This window comes from Cannabis sativa, chromosome 7, assembly GCF_029168945.1.
Source record: "Cannabis sativa cultivar Pink pepper isolate KNU-18-1 chromosome 7, ASM2916894v1, whole genome shotgun sequence".
Lineage (NCBI taxonomy): Eukaryota > Viridiplantae > Streptophyta > Magnoliopsida > Rosales > Cannabaceae > Cannabis > Cannabis sativa.
In genome coordinates, this window is record NC_083607.1 from 19,191,162 (window position 1) to 19,198,466 (window position 7,305).

Below are 7,305 nucleotides of genomic sequence, written 5' to 3' on the forward strand. Positions count from 1 at the left end.
CATAGTTTTGAGTAAAAATTTCATAGCTTGATAAAACCAACAAATTACCAACACAATAATGCTTGAATCAACATTTTAAATCATATTCTAACTTCAGAGATCAACAACAAACAATCACAGCCACAACAGCAACTAAACTCCATTACATGCATGATTTCTTTTCTTACAATTCAAGAAAATAAGAAGGAAAGAGCTAAGGACCTTACCTAGATTAAAGATCACAAAGAATTTGATTGAAATCCATAGATGAAGCAGCAAATCCACCAACCCTAGCTGGGTTCTTAAGGGAAAAACGAGAGAGAGAGTTTGAAGAGAGAGAGAGATATGCTTCTTTTTTTCAATTTCTTATTTTTTGAAAAAGTGGATAAAATAATGGTTTTATTAACTCATTTCAGCCAAAATAAGCTTTAAAAATCTGATTTCTCATTAACATAAAATTCACTAAAAGACAAACATACAAATGGGCAAAAAGACCATTTTGCCCTTTCCACACTAAAAGGCATAAAAGGGTACTTAAGGGTATTTTGGGAAAACTCTAAATTCCCGACTAATCTCGACATTCCCAATGTCTAAAAAAACCGTCCAAATATACTAACATACTAAGTTGTGATTTTACTGAGCCAAACACCGAGTTCCATGCAACCGGGCACCGGAATGCAAAATTATGAAATTTCGCTATATGACATAAAAATGCATTCTGAATTAAAAAATAACAGTATAAATAATTATTTAAATAGCTATAAATAATTTCATATTAAACATAATTAACTGCTAATTTCCAAATTAAACTAAGCGGTCTTTACAACTATTCCTCCCTTAAAAGGATTTCGTCCCCGAAATCTAACCTGAAAAACTCTGGATATTGAGCTCTCATATCTGATTCTAGCTCCCAGGTGGCTTCCTCGACCTTGCTGTTTCTCCAGAGAACTTTGACCAATGCTATGGTCTTATTCCGAAGGACTTTATCCTTTCTATCCAAGATCTACACTGGCTGTTCTTCATATGACATATCTGGCTGCAGTTCAAGGATCTCATAACTGAGTATATGAGAGCGATCTAAAACGTATTTTCTCAACATCGAGACATGGAATACGTTGTGAACTGCCGATAAAGCTGGAGGCAACGCTAACCGGTATGCCACTTGACCTATCTTCTCGAGAATCTCAAAAGGTCCTGTAATTCTAGGGCATAACTTGCCTCTTTTCCCGAAACGTTTGATCCCCTTCATTGGAGACACTCGTAAAAACACATGGTCCCCTACTGGGAACTCAACATCTCTGCGTTTCGGATCTGCGTAACTCTTCTGTCTACTCTGTGAGGCAAGCATTCTAGCTTTTATCTTCTCTATTGCCTCATTGGTCCGCTGCACTGACTCTGGACCTAAGCATTTTCTCTGCCCTGTCTCATCCCAGTGGATGGGAGATCTACACTTCCTACCGTATAACAGTTCATAGGGAGCCATCCCTATCGTACTCTGATAACCATTGATGTAAGAAATTTTTATCAACGATAGATATTTATTCCAAGAGCCTTCAAAATCCATAACACAGGCTCGTAACATGTCCTCCAATATCTGAATTGTCCTTTCGGACTGACCATCTGTCTGAGGATGGAATGCTGTACTGAATTTCAGCTTTGTGCCCATTGCTCGTTGCAAACTTTGCCAAAATTTGGAGGTGAACTTCGGATCCCTATCCGAAACTATGGACTTCGGTACCCCGTGAAGTCTTACAATCTCTCTGACATACAATTCTGCCAACTGATCCACTGTAAATGTTGTTCTAACCGGCAGAAAATGAGCAGATTTCGTGAATCGATCCACCACTACCCAGATGGAATCAAACAAACCCGTGGTTCTAGGTAACCCGACCACAAAATCCATCGTGATATCTTCCCACTTCCATTCAGGTAGGGTTAGAGGCTGCAACAACCCTGCTGGTCTCTGATGTTCAGCCTTAATCTGCTGACAAGTGAGGCACCTTGATACGAATTCTACCAAACTCTTCTTCATACCGCTCCACCAGAAGTACGGTTTAAGATCTTGGTACATCTTAGTGGTGCCGGGATGCAGAGAATAAGGGGTAGAATGAGCCTCCTCAAAGATCTCATTCCTGAGTTCCACACTATTCGGAACACAAACCCTAGCTTTATACAGAAGCATCCCGTTGTCTGACACTACAAAATCCCTGGCTTGACCAGCCAAAACCTCATCTCTGATCTTCATTAACTCTGGATCGGTCATCTGAGCGGCTTTAATTCTTTGCAACAGATCAGATTGCAGCGTCAAGTTGTGAAGCTGACCTACCACAAACTCAATGCTGGATCTAACCATATCCTCCGCTAGCTGAGGTGAGATCTTAACCATGCTAGCTACCTGCCCGGGACCCTTCCTGCTCAGGGCATCAGCCACTACATTGGCCTTCCCAGGGTGATAAAGAATCTCACAGTCGTAATCCTTCACTAATTCCAACCAACGTCTCTGTCTCATGTTCAAATCTTTCTGAGTAAAGAAATACTTGAGACTTTTATGGTCGGTATAGATTTCACACCTTTCTCCATAAAGGTAATGCCGCCAAATCTTCAATGCAAAAACCGCCGCGGCCAATTCTAGATCATGAGTCGGGTATCGCTGTTCCTAACCCTTTAACTGACGGGAGGCATAAGCGATGACCCGATCGACTTGCATCAACACACACCCCAGACCCTGTCTAGATGCATCGCAATAAACAACAAATTTCTCGTTGTCTGAAGGCAAAGCTAGCACTGGAGCGGTAATCAACCTCTGCTTCAGCTCCTGAAAACTAGCTGCGCACTTGTCTGACCAGACAAACCGCTGATTCTTCTTTGTAAGCTCGGTTAGGGGCATTGAAATTTTAGAGAACCCTTCCACGAACCTACGGTAGTACCCAGCTAAACCCAAGAAGCTTCTAATCTCTGTAACTGTCTTCGGTCTCAGCCAATCCCTGACGGATTCGATCTTTCCGGGATCCACCTTGATCCGATCTTTGCTCACAATGTGCCCTAAGAAGGACACCTGAGATAGCCAAAATTCGCATTTCTTGAACTTGGCATAAAGCTTGCGTTCCCGAAGCCGTTGCAGTACCATCTGAAGATGTAATTCATGCTCCTCTTCTGATTGAGAGTACACGAGGATGTCGTCGATAAACACAATCACACAGATATCGAGGAAATCCTTGAATACTCTGCTCATCAAATCCATGAATGCTGCAGGAGCATTGGTTAGTCCAAATGACATAACCAGGAATTCATAATGTCCATACCTAGTGCGGAAAGCCGTCTTCGGAATGTCCTCCTCCCGGATTCTCAACTGATGATAACCCGAAAGGAGATCAATCTTAGAAAAGACAGTCTTCCCCTGAAGCTGATTGAACAAATCATCGATCCTAGGTAATGGATATTTATTCTTCACTGTTAGCTTGTTCAACTCTCTATAATCGATGCACATCCTCATAGTTCCATCTTTATTCTTGACAAATAAAACCGGGGCTCCCCAGGGTGACACACTAGGCCTAATAAACCCTATCTCAAGCAATTCTTGGAGCTGAATCTTTAATTCCTTAAGTTCAGCTGGAGCCATTCTATATGGAGCCTTAGAAACCGGTTCCACCCCTGGTGCCAAATCTATCACGAAGTCAATCTCCCGCGGAGGTGGTAACTCTGGAAGTTCTTCGGGAAAAACATCTAAAAATTCTCGAACCACCTTGATGTCCTCTGGCCGAGTGGTATCTGGCCGAGTGGTGTCCACCACCACGACCAGAAACCTAAACAACTGCCATGCAATAATTCTCTAGCTGACATGGCCGAAATCACCGGAATCCGAGATCCCTGAACTGAACCAACAAACACGAATGGTTCTTCACTTTCCGGTTAGAAGATCACCATCTTCCTTTTGCAATCAATACTCGCCGAATATTTAGATAGGAAATCCATTCCTAAAATAATATCGAACTCTACTAAGCTCATCTCTATCAAGTCAGCACTTAACTCTCTACCATCTATTCTGATCGGCATAGACCTAATCCACTTTTTGGAGATAACTAACTCTCCGCCAGGTAATAAGGTTCCAAACCCTGATTCATATCTATCATACGGTCTATCCAATTTACTAAAGACTCTGGCTGCCACATAAGAATGTGTAGCCCCAAAATCAAACAGCACTGAGTAAAGCGAGTTATTAACAGAAAGCTGACCTGTTACAACTGATGGGCTGGCATCTGCATCAGCCTGCGTGATGGCGAACACCCTAGCTGGAGTGGGTATCGCCGGAGCCCTCGGTGCCTCTGAGCGGAGCTGGGGACAATCCCTCTTGAAGTGTCCGGGCATGCCACAGTGAAAGCATCCCTGACCTTTGCATTCACCCGGAGGATACCTCTTACTAATGAGACACTTCAGGTAGGAATGACGGGTCTCAACACTATCCTGACGACCGCCTCAATTCTGGTTCCCTTGGAACCTCTTGTTCTGCCCTGAGCCACCGGATGCAGTGGATACTTTCCTCCTCTGGTCCATGGCCGAACCACTACCTCCCTTGCTGAAACCTGATGCAGGAGGGGTAGGAGCCCCGCCACTTACTGGAGTCCTAGCTGACTCCGACATGCATCCACCTGCGCCCTCAGCTCACACTGCCTTCTCCACCATCTCAACATAGGTGATCTTGTCGTCGCTAGTGATCATAAGGTCATACTTGATCTTCACATTAAAACCATCAAGATATTTTTCTTTCTTACTCAAATTGGTTGGCACAATTCCCGAGGCCAACCTCGCCAACTGATCAAACTGCGTAGTGTATTCCGTTACACTCATAAAATCCTATATTCTCGTAATTACTGATAGCCACTGCTCGGCTTCCATGACGTCCGGACCTCCCAAAAAAACTGGGGGTAACTGTTCGTCGAACCTTTCATACAGGGGTTCCATTCTATTTGTCGCTACTACTATCTTGGCCTGAGCAGCAGGGGCGGGTGCCACTGGAACTTCTGGCACCGGCAGTGCAGGAGCACCCTACTGCCTAAATCTCTCAATCTCATTATCTTGCTCCTCCAATCTGGCTTGCATTTCAGCAAACCTAACTTCCCAATTCTGGGCTTCCTGATTGAGTTGGGTAGCCTGTGGCGCGTTGATATCACCCCGACCACGAGCCCTGCCCCTGGGACCTCTACCTCGGCCCATAACACTTGGGGGAAACTGAGCTCCTCGACCTTTATCTGACCCGACTGAGATGCCCTGACTCCTAATATTTCGTCTGGCGTCCATCTAGTCTGAACAGCCTCGAAACCCCGAGTTGGCATTTCAAGTCACGATCAACGAGAGCTTACTAATGCCGCTTAATTTGGAAATTAAAAACAAAACATGCGCCTATTCTACTATCAGGCTACTAACATGCTTCCTATTAGGCTTTTCTTATTTCATAATAAATAAATAAACTACTAAAGCAATAAAAGCTTACTGAACCGTAGAACGAGCTAACTGTTGATGATGATTGTACATGTCGTGACGATCTTCGGAAGACAACCTGGCCGCTCTGATACCAAATTCTAACACCCTAACTAGCATAGGCGTATTACGTGATTTTTAAACATGCTATGCAGCTCGTTGCTAATCAACGAGGTTTATGGAAAAACGTGATTAATTAAAATTTTTGCTTTTTAATTAAACTTGTAAAATGTTTATACAAAAGACTCGGGATCCCGATTACAAAACCATTTACAAAAGTTTACTGTCTATATAAAATACTTGTCATCTAGCGACTAATTACAAAAATAGCCTTGCTGTCCCGAGGATCGTACGCTCCAGGCCTAACCGCCCCGACATGTACAATCTTCATAGGCTCGTCCTCACGGTTCCACATCTTTGATCTTGCCCTTACCTACACATGAACATAGCACTGTGAGTCGACAGACTCAGTAAGAAAAGCATAATAATACTCATACATAAATCCCGGTCATGATCAGACGCCCATACCCCTGATCATAACCCTAACTGCCGTGTCCAACACGATACTGAGTCCCCCTAACTGCCGTGTCCAACACGGTACTGAGTTCTGAACGTTCATAGGGACGGTACTATTGACAAGTAACAGCTTGATCGGTCGAACCAGTCATACTCCGGCTGCTGGTCATACTCCAGCCTGTACCGACGTGTTACAGTATCAGCCTGATCGGTCGAACCGGTCATACTCCGGCTGCTGTTCATACTCCAGCCTGTACCGACGTGATACGTCAAATAGTACGGAACCACCAACCTAAGTATCAGCCTGATCGGTCGAACCGGTCATACTCCGGCTGCTGGTCATACTCCAGCCTGTACCGACGTGATACAGTGTCAGCCTAATCGGTCGAATTGGTCATACTCCGGCTGCTAGTCATACTCCAGCCTGTACCGACGTGACACAGTTGGATGGTTCGAAGCCAACATACATATCTAATGTAATCTAACAGGCTTCCTACATGCACGCTAAACATGTAATCTACATATGCATACTGTTATACTAATCTTACCTCGATTCCGAATTCAGGTGTGCCGGTCAACCTGACTGGAACGACTACGCGGCGAATTACAGGCTCCTAAACCGTAAAAATCACAACACCGATAAGTGACACGCTAAATCACAACTGGGACAAAGGTTTTAAAACCACACTTAACCTACTGTAACTTAATACAAAAATACCCCAAACTAGCAGGAAATAAACTGCCTGAAAACCTGAAACTAGCACGAAACGACCAGTTGAGAAAAACCGATTTCTCACCCTACTGCAAAATCCGGGTAACCAGTTTTACAAGCAGTGTAAAACCGGTTAGCCGGTTTTACCCAAAAAACCTACAAAAATAAATTCTCCAGCCAAAACGTTTCCAAACTCAACGAAACTTTCCAGACCTGCTAATTAGACCCTAATAAACATTTTCCAAGAGATAAAACAAAGCTTCATGCACAAAATCAAAATCCACCATTAAAGCTCCAAGCTTTGGGTTCAAAACTCAAACTTGGTTAAATCTAACAAACAAGCATCCAAACCAACTCAAATCTTCCTAGATATGCATAAAATAATCTCAGAAAACAACAACAAGCAACAACAATAAGAGCAGCAACTGATTCATCAATTTCTTTGAAAAAACATAGTTTTGAGTAAAAATTTCATAGCTTGATAAAACCAACAAATTACCAACACAATCATGCTTGAATCAACATTTTAAATCATATTCTAACTTCAGAGATCAACAACAAACAATCACAGCCACAACAGCAACTAAACTCCATTACATGCATGATTTCTTTTCTTACAATTC